At 36.3% G+C, this 26,172-nt stretch overlaps 1 protein-coding gene across 7 annotated transcripts in view; it reads left to right on the forward strand.

The window, feature by feature from the left end:
* LOC131681734 (uncharacterized) overlaps positions 1 to 26,172 on the forward strand; it is a 261,792-nt gene that overhangs the window by 63,724 nt on the left and 171,896 nt on the right. The window contains exon 1 of one of the 7 annotated variants that reach the window (XM_058962723.1): positions 16,778 to 16,797. The exons of the other annotated variants lie outside the window; for them this stretch is intronic. The gene's annotated coding sequence lies outside the window, so the exon portion shown is untranslated. Of the gene's footprint in view, positions 1 to 16,777; positions 16,798 to 26,172 lie in introns of those variants that run through there. 7 annotated transcript variants of the gene reach the window in all.

Raw genomic sequence — 26,172 nt, forward strand, 5'->3', positions numbered from 1 at the left:
GCTATATATCGTTTGAAGATAAATGACCACGTTATTCCTTTACTATCAAATTCAGATTGTTCTTCAAATTATATCCCTCGTGATTTCTATCACTCCCTTCCTATTCTTCGGTTTTCACTTTGCGTCCGGCGCTAGGTTCGTGCATAAATATACTCTCCTGAATTGGCCCAAATGATCCTAACATGGATGTCGAACAAGATTCGTGGCCAAACACTCCAGGCTTCCATTTAAAATCAAGCACATTGAACTGGGTTTGACCATATCCAATATTCTTTCGGATCAAAGGTAGTCCGCGAAGAATATTCCGCAACACGCAGAAATATTCAGCTGTGCCAGATATCTCGAAAGTTCGACTAGATAAGCTCAGAATTGTGATATTTTGCCTCAAGCTAACAAATGACGTTACTGGCGACAAGACATTCATGAAGAACTAACGCGTTTACATGCCCGCTCACAAAGTTGAGATCGATAGTGTAGGTATCGATTTGAACTTGGCATGCGTGAATCTACTGAAGGGCGGGATTGGCTGTTTCAATAACCCGTTGCTCCAGTGAGCGAAGATTTTGAGTGACAATCGCACCAGCGAGATTGCTTTGCGTTTCTCCATCTGCATAATCGGTTGTGTGTGCCGCGTGTCATGCGTACAGTATTGCACTAATTACAAGTAAATGGGTCCTTGTAACAATAATTATTCCAGCAACAGAAAGCTCTGCCACAACAACATATTCAACTTAGTGCAGGATTGGTTGGACCTAGGTTGGACCTAGGTTGGACGACAACTTGTAATACTGCGGAACTCCTCCCGGCATCAAGGATACTTCAATTTTCATGGTACGGCAAGGGGTTATCTTCGCGATGATTGTTGTTGTTGTTTATTCGTGGCTTTAACCTCTGTTGGTCATTCTCCATTTCTCGATGATTATTGGTATAGCTTACTCTACAGCTTTGAAAAGGTAGCCTACTTTACTGCCCATGATCACATTTCCGTTCCCCTGGTTTCTATAAAACTGAAAAAACTAACGGAAAAAATTTGGAATAATTTTTCGCGATTTTTGTTGAAATTTGAAGTATTTGTCATGTTCGTTGTTTATTCTGGACTGACAGGACCTTAGCGTAGTCTTCTGGCGCCTTTAGTAGAGTCTCAGTTATGCGCCTTTTTCTGCAGTCTGCTTTGGCTTTTTTTCAGTTCGACTTTCAAATAGTAATTTTATGTGTAGGAGAGACCGAGGAGGTTTGAAACAATTTTTTTTTGTTTTTGTTAGATAAATCGACCAAAACTGTCATCCAATGATTACTTATTTTTAAATTTCTTAGTTATGTTTATGCTTTACCAAATTACATCAGAATAACTGGTACAAATCAATAACAAAGCATCAATATATTGATTTTTGTAAAAGTGTTCTCTTTGTTTCAAATCTCCTCATACCGAGGTAAATTGAAACAGCAATGAATGTGAGTTGAAACAAGTAACCAGTTACTTTAAATATCACCAAAACGTTTTCTAAAGCATCAAATGTTACAATTGTGTAATTTTTGTTCGTTCACACTAAAATAATTCCTTAAAATGACATGCATTCTTATCATTATTTTTCACAGTGTATATCTATGTAAAAACTGACACTTGTTTTGAAAATTAATGTTAGATTTTGGTTACAAAAGCAGGAATTTCTGCACTTATCCCAACAATAATAACAGTAAGGTACTTTACCTAATCACCAATTAACTATAACTGTAAAATAAAAAAAAAATGATACCCATTTTTCATATATTTAGTTATGTATTATTTTCCAACCACTTCCCCTAGAATATTCTACATTTATTAAAGTGGTTGATATGACCAGTGATACTATTTATGACTAAAAGTGATACGTGTTTATGAAAATACGTATTTTGGTATCCATGTCGGTAGTAATTAGTTCATTTTGGGTTATGGTCACTGCGCTCCAAGCTTCAGAAGCTGGTAGGAGTAAACAATTAGAACAAATGCATATTCCGTGGTTTTAAATGACCTTGATCTAATAAATTGAGAGCGTTGATCACTGTTGTCAATTCAGGAAAGAAGAATCTTGATTATTATTATTTGTTCAGGAACGTTAATGTGATTACAGCATTACCATAAGACTAGAGGTTTATCATCCAGGAGAGTTGAAACAAGTTGTTTCAACTCTCCTAGGTCAAAAGGTAAAGCTTGATCCACAATTTACAATTTATACATCGCAAAGGTAGAAAGAAACGCATACAATCCTTAAATGTTAACGCTTAGACTACATAATAGTGATATTTTCATGATCGAATATCACTTAATATCCTATTTATACCAATTTGAAGAAAATAGCGAAACTTACTTTTGCTCATTTTTTGTAGCGTGTTTACCGTAAATACTCAACCACCCATATAACGTAGTTGGCGTGCATTGGAGGATTTGTGGGCCCGATATAAATAAAGCAAATTTATTATTGTTTTATCCCTAACGGTACTGTTTCGCTAGTACTTAATGGGCACTGTTTCAGCTCTCCTCTGTTTCAAATCTCCTCGGTTTCCCCTACCTGTGAATGATACTCCTATCCTAACTTTTTTATGACTTAACCACACTTATTTTATAAAGCAGTTCAAGATTTTAGCGCCCCCTAAGGTTGGCGCCCTTGTCGGGGGTCAACTTGGCCAACCACACGCTACGGCTCTGGGCATAGGTACAGTAGTATTAGTCTTGAATGAAGGATATAGTATTTTTGGATATGTGCAATATATTCACACTTCCAGAATTAAAAATTAATTTTGTTTAAGTGAAATATTTTGATTAATTATATGTATACGTCGAAAAGTATAATAAAACGAATATCACCCCTATCTTCGATCAACCAAAGCTATGAATCAGACATATTCAGGTGGCGCTGCAGATACCAAGCGGAATGAGCGGGTATACTTTTTAGTGACGTGAATCACGTAGCTGCATATCAAAATTATTAGAAGTAGCGATTCAATATCTAGGCAGAATTGCGCTGATCTCACCATAATTTCATAAACCAACAGTTAATTCCTATTTTCAATAAACTATACTTCATATCGCTAAAAACCAAAAAAAGCAAGAACGAACGCGGTCGGGTCCGGGTGATTCGTCAGTGCTGTCACTTTTCCAAATGTAAAATTTTTGGGTGTTGTAATGCAATTCCGGAGAACATTTTTGTTCTGAAGTTGAAATTAAATTGGCTAATAAAAGAATAAGTTCAAATATAAATTGGCTAATAAATAGCACAAATAGTTTTAGCATATTCGCCGAAACGATTTATATTCCATAATCTGCGTAGATAGAATTTGAAAATGTTCATACCAATCTTTTTAAATATTATTCTAGTGGATAAGCCATATTCTTGTTTAAATCTACTGCTATCCTTTTTAAACTTTTGCTTGTTGGAGTTAAGGATGCGAGAGCTTGTTTTTTGAACATCGCAGAACATTTGATTGAATGGTTTGAACCTGAGCCTGCGTTTCAAAAATGAATTCTGTTTCTTTAGTTTAATTTAATATGGGCATGGGAAGAGAAAAATTCATCATGCCCATATTAAATTAAACTAAAGAAACAGAATTCATTTTTGAAACGCAGGCTCAATGACAATCCAGAGCAAACCATTCAATCAATATATGTATGAAAATATTATCATATTTAACTTTAAGGAACATCTGCGTAAAATGTCATACAATGTTATCTACAAAAGCGGTAGAGGACTGCAGTAAATGACTAAAATACCAAAAATATCAAAACAAACAAATTTCCAAATCTGTGAATAAAATCATGATTCAATGCTAGTTCGGGTTTATCGTCAAACTGGCCCCAAGCTGGTGTTAATCACTGAAGTGAATTCGATATACTGAAATCCACTTTTGAAACATCGAAATTCGCTTTTCAAAACACCGAAATCTACATTTCCAAATCCAAATTTATGGATATATGGATAAAATTGGGAACTAGTTCACATATAGAACAAGGAAAATGAATTGGTGTCATTACCAAGCGGTAAACACAAATACCTCCACCAATAAAAGTTTTTTGCGGACTTACGGAAGAAAAAGACCACGATTACAAAACACATAGCTGATTTTCATGGTTCTATTTTCGTAACTTAAAAGCATGATTGTTTCAGAATTCATGACAACTTATTCGCGAATTTGGGAACATACGTTTCATGAATTCAAGTATGAGAATTATAATTACCATTTGCAATTTTTGCCTCATGATCTACTTCGCTGACGACTCAGCTCCGCCAAATGTTTCCGATCACGAGATATAAATACAAAAAGTGTAAGAATTCGTCAAGTGCAGCCCGATGGAAGAATTCTGAACTAAACATTTCCGTATCAGACGGCCCTTGACTTTATATTAGAAGAAATGATTTAGCATTCTAAACTTGGCAATAAAATGAAAAAAAAACTATCGAGATTGTTTCTTATTTCTGCTGCTCTAATCTACAACTAGTCGCTAGCAACTGGGCATAATACAATTTAAATATCCGTGAACAATATTCCAACCTTTGTGAAAAAATTCACCTGAAAAATTCAAAACAGTGAGCAAGTTATTAGGGATATCTTCTAAATTTGTGAACTTATTGACAAGCACGCAAGACAGATCGTAAATGAGTTCTGTGAAATAGTTTACGTGAAAATATTAAGACATTCGTTGATTGCAGCACTATTGAAGGTTAATCATGTGAATGAGCTGAAATTTTCAGGGAAGCTTATCAGGTACCCATCAGGGTTAAGGTGTGAAATTTCACACTTGGAATCATCTAAGGGTCACTCTAATCATCATTATCATCATCGTGACCAAGCAATCCTGTTGCTCCGAATCATAAATGAATCGGTCTTGGGCTGTTATATCTAGTTTCCTTGGACACCCGTCGCATGCGCTACTTTGTTTATTCAAATACTTCCCTTGAACACAACTTTAACTGGGTTCTTTTTCTACATTCGCACTACATGTCCAGCTCCTTGAAGGTTGCCGCGTTTTCCTATCTTTACGATTTCAGCATGTTTGTTTACTTGGTACATCTTGTGGTTTATGCATCTGCGCCATTCTCGTTTTTTATTGTGCCGCCAAGTATTGAAAGCAGAATTCTTTCCTCAAACGCACCGAGCACTCGATAGTATACTTTTTTTAATGCCCTTGCATCGTTGCCGTACAGAGCAACAGGGAGTATCAGTGCTTTGTCTGGAGCAAGTTTTGTGCGTGTCTGTAGGCTAAGGGAGTTTAGTTGACTACGCAAACCAACAAAGGCATTTTACTAATGTTCCGAGATATATAAATTCGTGGACAACCTCGTACCGTGCCCTATCGACACTCATCTCGTTACTAGCACCATTCGGACTGCTTCACTTTCTACCAACTACCATGTATTTTGTCTTGTAGGAGTTCGTAGTCTGTCCAACCGTCCGAACAGCCTCACTTTTCAAAAACAAAATATAAATACCTCTTCCACTGCTCTGTGATCAACGTCAATGATTTTCATATCGTCCGCAAAGTCAAGAAGCATGAAAGATCAGGTAATGATGGTTCCGTTGCTTGGCACATATTCGTATCGCATCTTCGAGCTCTGTGTTGAACAATAGATTCAACAGAAACGAATCGGATGTCGAGGCAAGGGGCATACCATCGTAGGTTGGAGTGCCTGAAATAGAAGTTATGAATCCAGGGGTTTGCGTTTCGACCTCGTTTCTTCAGAATCTATTACTAGGCCGCCAAACTGACGCTAGTTCATAATCGGAAACACTACTTATGTTGTGATCCGTAACAGAAGAAGTTCTGTTTGCTGATGAACCTTGAAGTTCATATTGAACTCGAACCTTGTTAAGCCAGTAAGCCAATGTGTAGGCTTTCTGAGAGAACATGTTTAAAGAACCAAATAATTCGCTAAACTGAATTATTTTTGAAACATGTTGATTTGAGAGTATAAAATGGGAGTTCACTTCGTGTCGTTGCCGCGCTCGGACGTCTGATGCGCCTGCTGCCCTTATATTTTTTCGTCGCATATTGTAGATGAAATAAAAGAGAATATAAATTATCCCTACGAGGGCTATAATGTGTTGATGATTCCGGAATACAGGGAAGTGAAATTTTTTATGAAAGTACTTCATAAACTAAAGAAAGTGAAAGAAAAATGAGTGCACAGGTTTTATATAGCAGATGCCCGACGGCTATACCCTAGCTGAGAGATAGTTCAGACGGTGGTGGAGAAATAGTTGTCAGAAGGAAGGCAGTTGGATAAGAATATTGCCAATAAACTGGGTGAGATTGTTCTGATTAAAAATAAATAGATCTTGCTTAATAGGATTTAGGTTTCAGTTCCAAAAAGCAGTCCATAGAAATCAAACTACATTTTTAGCGATGGCGCATTCCTACAATTATTCCATTTGGTAGTGTGAGTGCTGTACATGCCATTTTACGCATAGCTGTCTGCGTGACGAATGAAAAAATCTCATGTATAGTGGACCCTGCACGAGCGGAAATATTGACAATAAATCATATATTGATCAATGTATTGATGGCGTAAGGTCATCTTGAAAATATTGATTCTGTATGGGATTGACGCAGTCTTGTCAATATATTTATTGACAATATTTCTGTCTCGCGTAGGGTCCGCTTATGGGATTTCTACGGGCATGTGATGTAAGGAACGGCCCTGTGTTTTAGCGTAGCATTGTGCCGTAGAGTCGAATGGCTTCATTGTGTGAGTTGTACAGTGCGTGCCGTCTGAGGTTTTGCAGTTTGTCTTGCTTGTTTGAATACGCGTCGAGGCTGTGTGGATTGTCTTGTATTGTGAGTGTGCATCTTGATTGTATGGCGTGTTCGGAGCGACTGGGTTTGTTAATTAGTGGTGTGAGAGAGACAGTGCATGTTATCCAAGTGATTCAAGTGCCTGCGGTGCTTGTATGGAGGATCCGAGGAGTATCTTTGCATTTAACGGTTGTGGTCGGACAGGACTGCGCCAACGTATAGCGGTTCTCTATATTGCTCCGATGTTTCATTACCAGTATCTGACATAATGGAAGGAGTGGCTCATATTTGGATTATTATTTTTTAAATGTAGTGTCTAACCGGAGAAGACTTGCACGATTCATATCTTATTTTTTGTGTGGGTCTGGATTGACTGATGGCTAAGGCCGTTCACGGTCCATCTCGCCAAATGCATGTTTAATTTGCGAGTTGGTACAGCCGTGAAGCGTTTGTTGTTGAGTATTTTCATTATGTTGTCATTTTGGACGGATCCATACGGTAGTTATATTAGCTTCTACCGTGCGCTTAGCATAATTTAACGAGCTCGATTTCGCTTTACTTTGTCAATTTCACTACATTATTTTTGCATCAGAGATGCCAGGTACTTTTTTCAAATGTCTGCAATAATAATTTTAAAAGTCTGGGAAGAACAAAATATGTCAGGAAAGCTAGTGTAACCAAAAGCCTTTATATTCAAAAATCTGTAAATATCTGCAACCAAACTGAAAAATCTGCAAATATCTGCAACGAAACTAAAAAATCTGCAAATATCTGCGTCATGGAAAAAATCTGCAGTTTAAATTAAAAGTCTGCGAATTTGGAGACTTGTCTGCAAATCTGGCATCTCTGTTTTGCATTTTATTATATTGAACATTAATCGGATTACGCATGTGTGCGAGATTTCGCACGGGGCATTCTCAGGCAGCTGTGTATCGGTCTTCGCCTCAAGCAGTCGGATCGAGCGAGTGAAGTGCAGTTTTGCGGAATTTGGTTTGATGGTATTCGTGTAAGCACACCGCGTGCGCGTAGACGGATGAAGCGCATGTGCTATCAGTAATGGGTTGATGACGGTGTGATGCGGGATGCGAGGGGCCTGCTTGCAGCATATCGGGTGGAGCCTGTCAGAGTGAAAGCAAGTAGTTGGCGCAGATCTGCTCGGTTTTTACTCTGACATGATGTCTTTGGTTTGCGGCAGGCAGGTTTTTCGCATCTCGCATTCTGATGTCGGTGCGCAATCTTTCGATTATGCGTCTTATTGTTGAGGTAATGCGGTGCATTGTTTGACCGGATTGGAATATGAAAGTAATTGCGTTTCTCTCGAAACCACGTCTTCAGGACTAGTATCATGGATGCCTCAGGGGCAGCTCAAGCGTTCCCTTCTTTCGTTTAAAAGCTCGTTGGTTTATGTGGTCTTTGACCCATCTTTTTTGGAAGTTTTTGGTTGTAAATGTTTTTCAGGTGCGATTGAGGACGATTTTTCGAAGAAGGAAGGCCATTTTGCTCTTGTTTGTAATGAATATAATAAATAATATATTAATGATTGTTTGAAGGGGAATGGGTCGTGGACTGAACTGGATTTAATGTGTTTTGGGACCCTTTTAGATTGTTCATTTTCGATGAACGTGCGAGCCCCGGTTCATGATGCCGCATTTTATCTATTTTGTGCATTGGAGTGGGGAACGGGATTTCGGTTCTTCTAAGGAGTGGGGGTTGTTGCTCGGGACCGAGGTGTTTTTTGTAGTTTGCATGGAGGTCTCAATCCGTTTTGCCTTCCCGTTTCAGTGAAAAATTGTGTTTTTTTAATATGTCGGAGGGTGGAGTAAGAGACTCCTATATCTAAGTAAACATAAAATAAAACTAATTCTTTTAACTATCTCATGTTTTACACTTATCTTGTACTTACTTAGTATAGCCAGTAGTTAGCATAACAATAAATAAATCGCGCACGGAAACTATTGCTGAGAGTCGGCATTCTATTTTTACAATTCAAGAAGTAAAAATTCCTCTTACTACGAAACCAATATACGTATGCAAGTCCAACAATCTATAAGAATAGTACCTGACACGAGAAAAAGGAAATCGCTCACAAATACCTAAGATTCAGAATTTTATTCGAACGTTCGCCGAGAAAACTACATAGACACGGCAGAATACGCAAAATATTCGCGGCGTGATGAAAAATTGAACTATATCGATTTATTAACATATAAGCAATACTCCTCATAGACGGATATCTGGAGTTTAATTTGCATATTTAACCAATCGCATTAATGCAACAAATGATAAATCTCCCAAATTCTCGGCAGCCGGCTGCCCAGAACAATTTTTACATGATAACGCTACTGGCACATTTACAACTGGTTGGGATATTTTTCAATAATACAATTGATTGAAACAACCAGTTCACATCGTGTCGCGGTTGCAATCGGACGTCTTTTATTCCGTTACGTGTACACCGCGCATTGTATATGAAATAGAAGAGAATATAAATGGTCCCAATTAGTATCATAATGTGTTGAAGTGTTGGGAAGTGAGTGATTTGCTATGTGTAGTCCAAGTGATTTTGATGCTGGAAAAAATGAAGATAATATGAATTGTGCAAAGCGGATTTTCGGATGGCAATGCCCGGGCGAAGAGAAATTTCAACCCGAGCAGGAGTCATGGCTGGCTGTGCAGAGCGATACAAATACTATCGCAGACCTGGGTGAGCTTGTTCTGAGTGGAAGGGGTTTTCTCTTGTTAAATAGGTTTCAACCACATGTAGCCTACATGTGTTAGTCAGGGATCAGGTTGTTTTTCAGTGTAGCCTGTATTTGTGCTAATATAAAGGGTGAATGTTGTAGGGCCGTCGGCGTCGAAGCGTCGGAGAACGACCGATAGAACAGCAACACCTATTCCAGTTATATGTACTACTGGAAAACGCATACAGATAATTTTACATTGAGTTTCCATCTAGGTTTCTATTCATTTGTGTGTAAAGGCAAGAGATGCCAGTCTTTCGGGTTAAGTGGTCTTCGCTATAATACAACATTCAATTCTTCGATTTCTGATTGGATTTATTTATAAGTCAGAAAAATGCCAGTTTATATATAGCAACAAAGTATGTACATTGTATTTATATTTTATATATTCTTCAGCAGTCTTACCGTGAGCATGAATAGGTTTATGCATTTGCGCGTATCGGTGTATACCTCAAACAGTAGGCCGGACGAACGGCGTGCAATTCAAGTATGCGGGTATGTATACATTGCACGGATGTGCTCGTGGTGAGATTTATCGTTGCCGGTGGAGATGGTGGGAGGGTGGTAGAAGACTGGTGCCATAAACCTATGTGTGCGTGCATACACGTTCGCAAAGCAGGAGGGAGCATGGTATTCGGTGTTTAATTAGGAAGACTGATCATCATCATAAAACAGTATGATTTCTCATATTATTGCATATGTATTTTGTTCTATAGCGGTATAAGTGCGCCGTACAGGAATGTAGCATCGATGTATTTTTTCCTTGCCATGGTATCGCTAGCGTTGACACATTTCTTGAGCGTTTTTTCAAAACGTCATATCTGCAATGAGTTGCTCTCTTTGTTTGCTTTCTCTTCTGTTAATAATTCGGTCACTTTAACATTTATCCCTCAGCTCTTTGCATTATATGCTAGTTAAAACCACCGTCTTTCGATCTGTACTGTAAAATAAGTGAAAAGTGTTATAGTGACGCCGTAAAAATCGAAAGAGAAAGTATAAACAGAGAGTGGCTCATTGCAGATGTGACGTTTTGAAAAGACGCTCAAGATTTGGCCTTGCGCGTGTCATTCGTCCGTGTTTGCGGCAGACTTGTGTGGATGAGCGCGGTTAGTTTGGGTTCGGGTTTCTTCATTTCCATTACATATACCTATACATTACAGCCACTATATTGCATGAGATACTGCGAAAGCCTGTTTTTATCAGCCCCTTTGGATGATAAAATGGCGATATTGACAGTACTATTCTATCGTATTATATTGTGTTGTATTATGTTATATTAAATTATACTGTGTTCTGTTATATTGTATGGTAGTTGTTTACTTTGAGTGCTTCTTCCCTTGTAGGTGGAGGATATGTTTTTCTTTTAGAAATATGTTGATTTAATAACGTAGATTCATAAAAAGTTGGCGGATGGAGGAAATTTCGGTGGTTCATTGGTTAGCTTAGCGAGTGCGTTGTGTCTGCTAGCCTTGCTCATAGAGTTGTTGTGCTCCCCAAGGTGGGGTTTTGGGTGGAGCTGGCTTGATGCGGCTGTGCTGCAGAGCCGAGTCCAGGAGTCCGGGGCGGCTCGGGGTGACAGAGGGTCCGCCGGACGAGTTGGCCGCGTGCTCATCATCGGAAGCGCAATCCACACTGTGATCAACACGTTTGCAGGACGAGTTCGTGGCCCCTCGTCTGGCGGATCTGAACGGGAGGGGCCCGGAGTGAGCAATTGCCTATTATATTGTATTATATTATATTATATTATATTATATTATATTATATTATATTATATTATATTATATTATATTATATTATGTTATATTATATTATATTATATTATGTTATATTATATTATATTATATTATATTATATTATATTATATTATATTATATTATATTATATTATATTATATTATATTATATTATATTATATTATATTATATTATATTATATTATATTATATTATATTATATTATATTATATTATATTATATTATATTATATTATATTATATTATATTATATTATATTATATTATATTATATTATATTATATTATATTATATTATATTATATTATATTATATTATATTATATTATATTATATTATATTATATTATATTATATTATATTATATTATATTATATTATATTATATTATATTATATTATATTATATTATATTATATTATATTATATTATATTATATTATATTATATTATATTATGTTATGTTATATTATATTATATTATATTATATTATGTTATATTGCATTATATTATATTATATTATATTATATTATATTATATTATATTATATTATATTATATTATATTATATTATAATGAAGAAATTATGTGAAGTTCTCTAGTAGTGTCTCGTTCAGTGATGCTTTACGCAAAGTGGTCAAGTATATTAAAAGTGTATCCATTGGGCGACTAATTATGTTATTCTTTCCCAATAGTCCCATTACTGTTTCATAAATAAATTATAATATATTATATCAATATATGTTGATGCATAAATAAGATTTTTTATATTACACTAACAACATATTTTTTCAGCTAAAGCGGTACCGTAATTTACAATATCTACATATACAGATCTTATTGATTACGTTGTATTATTATTCATATATGCAATCATAATTTTTCGTTATGTAACCACATGCTAGATATATAAAATGTATAAAAATTGGGAGTTGATTGAAGCGATTTGGACAGGAAGAGTGGAGTAGCCAGTCATGCTTGATCAAATTGTTGTGCTAGGACTGCTCAGTGCTATGGGCGGTGGTCCTGCTACAATAGGTGGCAGTAACATAGATCACATCACATCACCATGGATCACATATATACAAACATTGACTTTTATATATACACAGATTATATTATATTACATCTATTACATATTATGTTGTATTGTATTATATTGTATTATGTCATATTATATTATATTGAATTATATTACATTGAGCTATATTATATTATATTGTATTATATTATATTACATTATATATTGATTGATATATTTATATTGACATTATATGCATATGAAGTAAGGGGTGAGGAGGGTGCATCAGGGCATCATTGAAGTTACAACTGGACAATGAAGTGGAAGCCAATCAGAGTCAAGGAGGAAAAGTGTCCGTCGTTCGCGACAGATAAATTTCTCTCCAACAGTTGTAAACAATTTGACGCGCTCTTCTACAACAAACCATCTCGTGGAAAGCTTGATAAGTATTGCAAAATTCGTTATTCAATCTGCTGGATCTTACTGTTGGAAGGAGATTCTTTGATGCCCGCGGATACTGAGTAGGTGTATTTGCCTACGGGTCCGCCACACCCCTTTTGGCCCTTTATACAGCGGTATGCTGAACGCAGAATGGTAACGAAATTTGAGCGTACTGTTAAGTGGAGCCGCATGCAGAGCAAGACTCAAGCTGGGATGGTGGCTACCTACATACATACATACATAACGCTACTGGCACATTTACTAACAAATCTCTCCTTCCCGTGATACTTGTGGAGATGCAGAGGATTAATCGGTCTCTAACAGCAACATATATCGGACTAACATTCCTTCCTTCTCCAGAAGATCTGCATTCGGACGTGGCCGGCGTCGGTATTGATCAGCATGCAAAGATCAATAGAGATTGTACAATGTGACTCATCGTGCTATTCCCAAGCAAGTTGTTCCAATGAACATTTTACAATCTCAATTGGTTCTGATCAATAACGGAGTAGCAACTACGGGCGATCTCTTATGCTTATGCTTTGTATACTATCATATACTTAGTAACATGGGCTGAAACACCTGAGGTAATTCTTCGCTTGTTTATTCACTCGAGGGCGGCTCTCAATGGGCATCTCGACCATCTAACCGTAGGTTGGCCAACATCCAGCGCCTTGTCAGCAGCGGATACCGATAAAAGAATCATCGCTGTCTGAGTCTCTCCATACCCCTTCGTTAACCGGATCGTTGCACTGCTGGTTCTGTGCACCTCTCAGCTCATCTACAGTCGTGATCTCATCCAGGTCCTTACAAATCACCGTCTCCGGGCTTAAGGCTTATCTTCTGCCTATTCATTGGGAGTTGAGCTGTTAATCGTGGGATCCTCCTTCCTGTGTATGTATACATGTATGGAAGTGCGAATATGTATGTGGGTATGTGTATATGTATGGATATATGTATGTAAATATATAGGTATGTGTATATGTATATATATAAATGTACACACAATGGTTTGCATTTTACATGGGATTGTCTTGTAATGTATTGATGTCAAAAACTTGTAGATTGCAGCCAGATCTTCCTCCAATTACAGCTCCTTGGAGATCTCCAATGAAACGGCCTGCGCAAGTCCTATAGGCAGTGACACCAGGCTAAGAGAAACGAATGCGCTGAGGAAGACACGGGCTCTATCGGTCCTTTCTTATTATTTCCTCTTCTCTTTCTTCAATAATCAGGACTTTCAAGAAATATGGAGTTAAAGGAAACGTAAATAGGAGACAGGAAAAAAGGTAGCATACTGCAAAAATGGTAAGTTTTCTAGCACACATGTTTAAATTTATATATGGAAATCAAAGTAATACACTAAATACACGTCGATTTCTTCTTTCCTGAAAGGAATCGAAAGTTTTACTGTAATGTTAAAATCCAAATGATACAAACATTACAGTAAGGCGGGGCTGATTGATGGAACGATGACCTCGGAACATGTCTGGCTCTGTACACGAAATGGGTCATCGGAAAGTCAATTGAGCTAACACCTACCTAAATCCGTGAAACAAGTTATTTGCATGAATATGTTTAAGTACATGCAAACATCTTTTTTCTGTAAATCACTACCAGCTAGTGGGAGATAGGATGGTTAACACACACACACACATGTTGATTTGAGAGTATAAAATACAGTGTACATTATAGTCTTGAAAAAGACTGACATCTCTCTCTCTCTCTCTCTCTCTCTCTCTCTCTCTCTCTTTCTCCCTCTTTACGAAGAAAATAGGTAAAATCATTTGTGCTGAAGTGAACAAAACGTTTAACGTTTCGAATTCATCCCATTTGCAGCATCCCTTCAGTACAAATCAATTTCGTCCATTTTTTAGTTTTTTTTTAGAAAAAAGAAACTAACCTACTATAAATAGAAAATATACTTTAACATAGCTGCATATTGCATGCCAAACATAAACCATAAATATTAATTTTGTGACGTATTCCGTCCCGTCATTTTTCTTTCTTGTTCAATAAGTTTACTGGCCTAACTATAATTCAAACCGGGGATTAGAATCACCGACGTCCCGAAAACGTTTTTCAACCGTTGTTCTCTTGCAGACAGACCCGAATATCCCGCCATTATCTTGTCTTTAGCTGTCGACATCGCATTGCTATCTACCGACTGTCTTTAAGTCTGTTGAGAAAAAACAAACACGTACAGATTTGAAAAAAAACAAGGAAATTCCCACAAATTGTTCCGCCTCGGGAGCAGATCGTCAAGAAGCGGATAGTTTCCGCTTCGTCTCACAGATTACATTGGGCTGAGCGGTGTTGTCTGGCCGTCCGTAAATATTCCACCTCCGCTGCCTAGAGGCAAAATAAAGGGCGACCAAACGACAAATTATACTCACGGTACATGAAGCGCGTGATCGTTTTTGGCAAATTAGCTGCTAGTACTAGATAACCTTCTTCGCGGAGGAGGCGCATCAAACCGCGACTAAAGAGGAGATTCGTTGCCTAAATAAGCGCGAATCTGCTCTGCCTCTACCATCTCCGACAGTGACAATCTGGTGCAGAACGAAATGTTTACTGGCCTACATCCGCCTAGTTTGACCTTTTTTCCCGGGAGGTGAAAAAGATGGTATAAATTCACGCCGGATTAGCGCGAATTTGCGCGAGTCTGGGAAGGTGAACGAATTTTAAATTTACACCGACACTGAATACGATTGATTTAAATTTCATGCCTCGGACGGAACTATTTATGGCTGAAGATTACTACCTAGCCCACTTAGGCACAAATAAGCAACCACAAGGAAGCAGGTTCCTATTTATTCAACCAGCTATTGATTGAGAGATAAGCTATAATATATAGGAAATCCAGTTTATTATTTCCCGTCATAAGAAGGCAGTTAGCTGCAAATCCCAATAACTGCAAAAAGACACCGCCATGCATGTTTCTAAGAAATAGTAGAGAATTATAAATTCTATTTTAACCTGCAGGAATAAATGTTGAAAAAAACTTGTTTCTACAAGGCGTAACCTTTCTATACTAAATTAATTACTATAATAACTTTATGAAAAGGTTAGAATAATCTAAAAATCATTCAAAGAATGACTATAAATCAATAGATTTTATCCAAACTAGGTTTTTTCACACGGTCGCGGACAAAATAAATTGTAATATTTTATTGCGCAACTTTGAACTAAAATGGCAAATCAATATATTGTATTGCTTAAATGCTTATTTATGTGATTATTTCAACCCTGAACATTGCAATAAGTGTTGACCCAAGCGAATATATGCGTATATTTCAAATGGAAGCAAGGTCCACGTACATATTTGCATTGAAAACCTTCGACATCTAATCTCTTCAGAATCTTACCGTGCAATCAAATTACTACCCACATAAACGTTTCCATATAGGCAGCGCTCTATTTGATACTTGGGGCGGCGCCACACTAGTCTATACACGAACAGCGGCGGGGTGGAGTTGTTGCGAACAACGATAGTAAAAGTTTCCGACTACAATTTTGACGAACTAACAGCTGTTACCGATGCCGACTGGGTTGTTCGACCGTACAACTCAATCCAGCGGCGATGAGGCGCGAAAAATAAAATCGGATTAGGTTAGGTACCTACTACGAGGCCTTTACTGATGGCTACCATTCACAACTTCCATTGCGCACTGTTTGCCCATCTCGGAGCTGCGCGGCGGTAGTGAAATTTAAATAAATAAAAACGTTTTCACGAATGCCTTGGTGCGCTGAGCTTATCGGTTTGCCTACTTTGCTACACATCATGGTCAAGGTGAGTTATTGAATTTTTTAGTGCACTGCTCACCGCATTCAGTGAACGTAACAATCATGGTGCAATTTAGTGGAGTTTATTCGGCGCAGCAAACGCGGCGGCGTGCGGGTGATCTTGTTGGGAGAGAAGGCGATCAAGTTCATGATCCAAAATTTAAGATCTTCTGTGCTGGCCGTACTTGATAGTGTATTTTAGTGGTGATAATTACTGCATGAGTTTTTTTTCGTTTTCTATTTTCAGGTCAGTACAATTAAAATGTTGGCAGCAAAGTGGGAAGCGTCTAATGCGGCTGGTGAGTTGAGTCGAAATATACTAATGAATTTTGTATACCGCCATAGCGGTCTATTTTGGATAAATGTTGATAAATTGAGGCTGAGAATACAGTAGATACAAAACTTCAAAACAGTGATTGCTCATGATAACTTTCGAACATAGTGAATGAATTCTTGTGAGCTCAGGGATGCGATATGTTTTGGTAAAATATTTGTAAAAGTATATTTCAAATGTTTCTAAACGTCTGTACATGATTGTGTAAATCCTAGTTACATTAGAATATGTCGTTAAGGACAGATTGATGTAGAATACCATTTTAATTTTATTTATTTATTTATTTTTGTTGTCAAGCAAGAGTAGATTGCTTTACGTTTTAACTAAAATACATTGCATTACTTTCGAAATTTCCAGGGTTTTGGGGGTCCCACGATGAGGATAGACATAAAATCATACTAGCTGTCTGTACTGCCTGGCACCACGAAAATGTCAAAAGAAAAAAAGCGGCACAATCTTTATGCATTTTGAAGAATTTTTAAGAGTATTCTTGGATTAATATTACGATCATAAGTAGAACATTCTTCAGCTGCTGATATCAGTTTTGGTTATACCCGAAACCTTAGTATACAAATAAATGTCAAATGCAAAAACAAATTATGATTCACGGCGACAGACACTTGACCAACCAAAGAATTGTTATTCCTTATCCTGCAGCATCGAAAAGAGATAAATTTGAAGGGGATTTGCCAATAAAATATTGATGATTTTAAAGCTCTTTGTTAGCGAAGTTGAATGTTTATTGAAAAACAAAACGGGACTTCACATCATCACATCAGGAACGTGTTACTACGCACTGTCAATATGTTCAGTATACCATTATTTAAAAAAAATAATGTTGTCATTGGTTTAATTGTTCAAACTTGAGGAATTTGAACGGCTGGGATAGTTTACAAAAAGCAAAACAAATGTGGTTTACCACCTGACGTTTCGGCCTTTGGTATTAGCCTTTTTCAGGGGAAATTTGGTTTTGCCTCTTTTATAATTTCTGATCGATTTAGTTGGCTATTTTCGGTAAATTTGACACTAAGAAAAACGAAAGCAATGAAATTAAAAGACGGATAGGTATTCTAGAGCGAATCAGTTATAAATTTAGAGCGAAAAACTAGGACTAGGCAGAATACCTATCCGTCTTTCAATTTCATTGCTTCCGTTTCTCTTAGTCTTAAATTTGCCAAAGAAAATCGATACAGTAGCTGAGCTGTGTCATTAGTTGCTCTCGGTCATGCGTGTGTGCGGAACGAAAAAATTAATAAGTAGTTCAATCACAATAAGATCGGCACGACACCGACAGCTTGGTGTCGATTGAATGCATACGGTCACGGTTCGATGCTAGCAGAAGGGGAAAGAATGATCGCATGATCGTTCTAGGCGAGAATTTGTGAAGAATTTTTTGCCAGCGTCGGCGGTAAAACATGATGATGAGTTATGTTCTATCAACGACCATACAGTAGACTTGGGTGGAACGCCCTATTCCTACCAGCAGAATTCAAATGATTCTTCATATTTCTTTTCGATCGTATCCATATGAGCCTGTTTAGTTCTAGTTTTCCGTTCTAATTTTATAACTGATTCCTTCTAGAATACCTATATGTCTTTCAATTTCATTGCTTTCGTTTCTCTTAATCTTAAATTTGCCGAAAATAGTCAACAAAATTGATACAGTCACTAGTCGTATTGATGTTCTCCAATTATGATGGTAATTTTAGCGTTTGTTTGTGCATATGTGGGCTGGACTTCAGTTAAAATTAGAATCGTACTTTGAGTGGAAGTGGGGGTAAAACGGGCATTGAAGATTGGTCTGAAGAAATGGGTCGAAATATTGAAATCTCTCTAACTCTGGTTTAACTTGATGAAATCTAATTTTTCTCAGTTTTGCTGAAAGGACTTTGAAGGGGATTGAAAATGGTTGCTACTTTTTTGATTTCTAATCAATACATTGAAAAGCAGTCATATTACACCTTGAAAAAAGGACAATTTTGAAAACGTTATAGCTCTCTGCAACAACCTAATTCAGGGTAGGTTTGTATGGACAAATTTAACAGGAGATTTGGGACTATAAGCTTGTGGTAATAATTTTTCTGGGTATGGTGAAATTCGCGAAATATTACATTTTTGCAGATTATTCATCTTTTTAAACTCCTTCCAATTAATTTTTCATTGAACATTCTATCATTTTCAAATTCCTCAGATAATTCTATTCCATTTTGATGTGATAGGGTTATGAGCCTATTTACACCATATTTATATTATCACCCTATCCATTAGAAGCCGTAGGTTAGAGCAGTGTCTGCCATCTTTGTTCAACGCATTGAGTCAAATGGTAGCGCAACAAAAGGGGCACTCGATTCGAGTTTTCATTGCGCTCAAACGCGAAAATTCCACCGTTTGCAGCGCATGTCTGTTATTATATTGGTTCTTAACAACGAAGCAAAGCTGTGGATATCATTTTTACGCATTCCATGGATTGTAGGCCGAGAAATTAATGGATTAGTGAGGCACCCTGCTTAGTATGGTGAAAATAGGCACTTTACCCTATAGTCATCTATTTTGTGGAAAAATCTTGAGTTTAGCACGATCGAAAAACTGCCTTTCAAAAAACGTATCAGAGCACATGGTCCAGAGAAACTGTAAACTTTGAGACATTTTATTCACAAAACTTGTTCATTCTGTCTTCTTATTATTTCTGAAAAAATTTCTACGTGAAAAATTGTTTTAGGAGACTCTCAACAAAATGCAATGCGAAAAAAACTGTTGGATCAAATATCGCTCAAGACCAGAGTTGAAAATAATCAAAGCTCTTTCTTGACGGTTGAAAATGAACCTGATACGACTCGTGGTGAATAGAAAAAAATATTCATTCAACAATTATTCATTCAGTTGAATATCGTACTATAATATTCATTTCATTAATTAGCTAGGTTTTTAAATGCTGGCAAAGCATATAAAATAATAATTATCATCGCTTACATTGTGCCAGGGCCTACATTGATGCGTTTGATTCATTGCTGTACGTTCGCTTCGTGCAATAATCGGAGACGAATGAAAACCTGCATTGAAAGAATGGACAGTTTGTTCGTTTGACATTTTCAGTTGCGTCACTCAATGTTAAAAATGAATGCGGCTGAATATGATCAACTTTCATTCAATTAATTTGAATATTTGTAATTCTGCTCAAGATCACGTACATTGATAGTTTTTTTTCAAAGGAACATCTTTCGATCGTGGTGAACCCCAATCTTTCGACAAAATATATAACTATAACATTAAATTGGGGTAGAATCATCTGAAAATGATAATATTTTGAATGGTTGCAAAGGAGCCCAGAATAAAACTATATTTTGAAAGTTTGATGTATCTGAAAAAATGTAATATTACCCGATCAGAATGCAATAACAAGATTATAACAGAATGCAATTTTCGTAGTAAGCTGAGTTATAAATCTGGCCTCGTTAGTAGTTAAAATGACATTAAATCATAGCAAGTAACAGCGCGAGATGTGGTTATGTTATGTGTTTCTGATCGGGTAGACACCCCAGAAAGTTATTTCCAAGGTTGTATAATTTTCATTCGCCTGAATGCGAATTAAACTCATCTGCCGAATGGCTTTCCGTGCTAGATTTATCGAAAGGCAATACTTGAAAGAACCATCAAACAGATTGAAAACGAGAGCCGAAATCAAGCTCGAGAGAGTGAGAGCGACGGGAGACAGAGAATAAACTAACTCACAGCATAGGTTCATTCATATGCCATTCTCCTCGGACCATTTTCGTGTAGGCTGTGAGTCCACACTCGCACAAATTTTCGGAGCCAATAATCATGAGAATGAAATTCGCAATAATTGAATGAATCGCTTTCGTGTGAATGCCATTCGTGAACGCCATTTCGATGCCGGTGCTGTTGCTGTTCTTGTGCGCGTTGGTTATAAGTATCTACGTAATTGATTCTCTTGGAAAACGAACATCGGAATATTGCTAGCGGCTGGTGGCTATAAAGTGTTCTGCCTCGCTTCCCTGATTAGGAAGGAACTGATTTTAATGGGCTGCTGCCGTCTCCGGGAATCAAAATATTGCGTGAAAAATTACCTGATATACTAAATGAAAGCGCGCACGTCTGTCGTGAAATGGAGCGCAGTGTTCAAGGCATTCCAATAACATAAATCATGAATTAATTTGGCGGAAGAAACATCGCAAGTAAATCAATGGTTTGTAAATTAAGGGGTTACATCACTATAAAGCGCGAAAAAAGAGGTAGGGTGATGAGCCTATTTGCGCCATGTTTCTATTATGACCCATTTGAAGGCGTTGGTTAGAGCAGTGTCTGCCATTTTTGTTCAACGCATTGAGTCAAATGGTAGCGCAACAATAGGGGCACTCGATTCGAGTTTTCATTGTGCTCAAACACGAGAATTTTACTGTTTTCAACGCATTTGTGTTATTATATTGGTTCTTAACAACGAAGCAAAGCGGTTGATGTCAGTTTTTACGCATTTCATTGATTGTAAGGCAAGAGATTACCAATATGCAATAAATAGATGAATTGAGATCTTGTTAAATGGAATTTTTAACATAACAAATTTAATCGAGTAATTTCATCACAAGATGGAGAAATCAATTCCGAAAATACAGTATGATTCCGTTTTTGGCATGCTCCCTTTTTGGTACACTCCGATTTTGGCAACAATTGGGTTCCGTTGTTGGGGCAACAGTCTTGTTGTGCTTAATAAGTCTTTTAAAAATTTACAATAGATATTTTTTGTATCAATTGATATCACATTTGACTTTATTTCCAAAGATTGAAGTCATATTAACCCTTAAAGGCGCAAATCAATTTTTTATAAAATTTTGTGAAAATTGTCACAGCTTCAATACATTACTGTGATAATTTTGAGATGGTTTTCGCAATGTTGTTTTAAAACAGCGTTATGCATTTAAGGGTTAACTAAATTTTACACTATACATGTTGTATTTAATGATTACAATAAGTATATAAATGAATTTTTAGTGTCTGACGGAATCAATTTTTATAATAAGACCCAGAGTCTTTGCAATTTGAGAGTCTAGAACAGAGGAATGCGCTTGCATGCATAATAAGACTAGTTCTGGAGAAAATTTTCAATAGAACCTTAGTAACATTGCGAGCCTCTTTCTCTTTCGATTATTACGACTTCGCTACAAAACTTGGCACTTCATTTTCATTACATATCGAAAGCTGACCATAGTGCGTCCCAAAGCCGTATTTAGGAATACAAAACTAATAGCACCCAAATAGTTTGTTTTAGCTTTGTGCAGGGGCGGCGAAACACTTTACGCCCGAGTGGGTAGAAAGCATAGGGTGAGGGGTCCATTAGTAAGGATTTTTTCCCTTTTCGCTATGCACACGCTGACATTACATTCACAATAAATCACGTTCGTTTGAGTAAATGGAATTGTGGTACATCGATGTTTTCAAATGTGTGTAGTGCGAGATACATGCATTGCACATCTAAATTTTTTGAAATGGTTCAAAATTTCGAGTGGGTAATTACCCACTCGGTCATTTTCGAGTGGGTAGTACTACCCATACTACCCACGCTTTCCGCCGGGCCTGGCTTTATGTCTTTGGCAAATTTGTTAGTTTTTTTGGTGATTTTTTTAAATGAATGGAATTAGGGTGGTCCTTGTGGTTAGGGTGTTCAAAGTATCGACTGTTTAGATGTGTGAAGTTTACCTGCGCAATGCCCTACAACATACTAACACAATTAAATGGGAGCAAGTTTGATGAATAAACTGGGCGATGTATAATGGTTAATTTGTTATAATTTTTTAAAAAGATTTGAGGTAGGGTGGCTCTTGAAAAATCGGGTTGTTTACCTCTCAAATGCATTATTCTAGAGATTTTTGGAACTTTCATTGGCGCATATTTTTACCGTAGCACTGATGTTTCAATCCATTTTGTTTGAACAGTTGCAAGTGATTTTTACAACAAAAAAGTTTTGTTTTTCAAACCTACATATCTTCAAGCATTGAAATTCGATTTTCAATCTATCATTTGCATTTGAAAGATCAACGATTGGTTTGTTATGGAGAATCAATAAATGTAATTATTTTTTAAAAGAGCTGTGTTTTTTAAACAAAGTTGTTAATTAATTTTCAGAAAGAAGAGCTAACAGCCCCAGGAGCGAAATCAACACTACCATGCAGTGAATCGTTTGAGTTTTGACGTCCAGTGGACCGAATAAAAGCGATTAGGATTAAATGATATGTTACACCTCCGTAACAAGGGGCATTGCGCCCGAGAAGTGCGTGAAGATTGCGAGAATTTTACTTTTTTATTTTGGTTGTAGAGATTTTAACCTTAGGGCCATTTGCCTCTTTTTGGGTTAGAGAAATGTTTTTTTTTTTTGAAAAATCTCAAGGCAATCGATTTACTGATTGAGCTATGCCCGTTATCTCGAGAATTCTACTGGATGACGGCTGAATTTGATTAAACATGAATAAAATTGAATTTGCTAATTTTTTCTTTAATCTCATTCCATTTCACATAATATTAAACATCCTTGAAACATTTTAGAAGTCGTAAATTGAAAATCCACACTTTAAAAATAAGGTTCTATTTTTGGCACGGTTCCGGTTTTGGTGACTGAATAAAATAAAATTGTTGCTTTAAGATTAATTAAGATTTATATATTGCTTTCGTCTTCTATTTATTGGGATATCATTAGATACGAAATTTGCAAAAAGCACATTTTAGGCAATCATCATGGTGTAATAAATAACAAAAAATAGATTGGATATTAAATTTTCTCAAAGTATGCAAATTATATATACTTTCCATCAAGAATGTCTATTTAAGAAAAGCGTTTCGTATGGAGCATAAAGTAGCTAAAGTGACAACAATTGGGTAATCTGAATTTTGTTTCTCATAAAAACTTGATTCGTCGAAGTCGATCTGTAAAAAAATCTATATATAGTGTTGTTTATTAACCCTACAACGGTTTCGTGACGTTTTCTATACGTAAACGGTTTTGTGGGGTACATTTATACCCCACCACTAAAATTGCTCTAATATGTCTAATTTTTATTCAATTTATAAATAAATTAGATAGTTTTGTTCTAAAATCAATCGTAAACCAGCATGTTTAAAAATATTTGTGTTTGGTCTATTTTATTAAGTAATATTAAAATTTTTATAGAATAAATCTTTAAAATATGCCAAAATTCCCATTTTTCCCTAAATATTTCTCCGGTAGTTTATAATTGATTTTAACCTTCTACACTGCGTTGTGAAGATTATTAAATTGTCTTTTGAACTAAAAGTAAATAGTTCCAAAACCAGTCAAAAAGTGTATTTATTCCGATGATTTTTTGAACATCAAACGCTAACACAAACAGTAAAGATACAGCAATATGCAGTAACAGTGATAAAACAGGAAGGCGTCAAAGGAATAGGTAGAGCCAGTGCATTGTAGTGTATATAAAGTAAGTGCGCTCCAGACCCTGTGATACAGAAGATGATGAGTAGTGCGTGATACGTATTAAATACAAATCATATTCACCAATGAGTTTGGCCTCTTTCATCCGCTAAAGCAAAAATTACGATGATCCAAGCGCATTTTATAGTTACTTTGCTGTAGTAGCTTTATTTTATTAAATAACAAATTCTATTGTTCAGCAATGTTGAAGCTTACACTATTTTATACAAGTTTCTCGCTTACTATGTATCGATATTTTGCTTACAGAAAAAGATATAATCAGTTTTCCGAATTATGTACGCATGACAAAACACTAACGTAAACGGTTTTGTGGGGTACATTTGTACCCCAGACAAACTTTAAACGGGCACTGTTAAGTTGATCAAGTGAAACGAATAGGTATCGCCTGCTATAATGGAAGTTTAATAATAAAAATGATTTATGACAAAGATTGCTTGCAGTTAAAATAAACCGTAACAGAATTACAGGGATTGCAAATAGCCCTGGGGTTCAAATGTACCCCACAAAACCGTTCTAGGGTTAAAAGTCCATAATTTCTTAATTTAATTTCGGATCTCTAAGAAATGAAAAATATACTCAAGTAAGGATTTACTCGAAATCAGCTCGGTTCGTCTGCTAAAACCCACCAAACTACCAACTATCAATCGGGTCTTCAATGTATTTCACAAAAAAACAATTTTGTTTTTAATTTTTTGATTATAGAGGTTTTAACCTTAGAGTCATTCGCCTCTTTTCGAGTTAGAGAAATCTCTTTTGGAAAAATCTCTAACCCTATGTGCGGGGTGAGCTGCGTACAAGGTAATCGACTAACCAACTACCCGTTCTCACAAAAAAGAATGAAAAACATTTTTTTTTTATTTTCATCCAAAAGATAAAGAACAGCCAATTCAGTCTGCAAATTATTACAGACAAAACCTTTTACACGTACAGCCATAAAATAAATATTATAAAATTAATACCTCATTAAAATTCAGAAAATGTCTGTGGTTACTCGTATATGTACATTACTTAACATATATCGTTGTCGTAGACAGCTAAATCGATTATTACAATCTTTCTCTCGTTTAAAGGCTAATCAGTTATAATGCATGTTTAACATATCGATAAGAAAGAAAAGTTCTAGTGGTCAGAAACAATCTGATAAAAAGTTTGATGGTCTGATACATTTTGCATAAGCGGTCCAGGGTTGGGGTAATTCAAACTTCTGATGTATTTTGCGGTGAAGTGTTTATACACAATTAAAGTAAAAGATCGAACCGTATCAGCTAAAATATGTGTAATTGATCAGGCTTTCCAGCAAAAAATAAGTCCAGCAAGTCATTGAACACATTTCAGATCAATAGCTCATAAACCGTTACAGGGTCGGATCAAAAAAAATCGGAGGGGTTCGAAACTTCGATTTTGAAATGTTCTTTGAACAATAACCTCATTTAATTAAAATCATTTTTGGTGGTCTAATTTAATTTGGAACGAATTTGAGTTTAAAATGAATTAAAATAGAAACTTTTTTAAAATTTCTCAACAAGTTGAAAAATTTCGGGAGGGGTCCGGACCCTTAGTACCCTTCCCCTGGATTCGCCATTGAACGCTTACTAGGTCCGAATTAACCAAGGTCCCCTAGGCCTTTCTCAAGGACCGACTGGATACTATATTGCTCTTATATGAAAATCTTTTTTTTTTCGATAAGTTTGCTACATTTACAACTCAACTTGTTACGAAAACAGCATTGCAATAAAATTCTGTTATTTCATTTTTATCGGATATGTGTAGGAAAACTTGTAAATGTTAAACTTAATGCAATATAGTGAACTGTGATTATATATGACCTATTTGATGGAAGCACTAACAAAATAGCTTACAATGATA

The sequence above is a fragment of the Topomyia yanbarensis genome, chromosome 2 (genome assembly GCF_030247195.1).
Source record: "Topomyia yanbarensis strain Yona2022 chromosome 2, ASM3024719v1, whole genome shotgun sequence".
Lineage (NCBI taxonomy): Eukaryota > Metazoa > Arthropoda > Insecta > Diptera > Culicidae > Topomyia > Topomyia yanbarensis.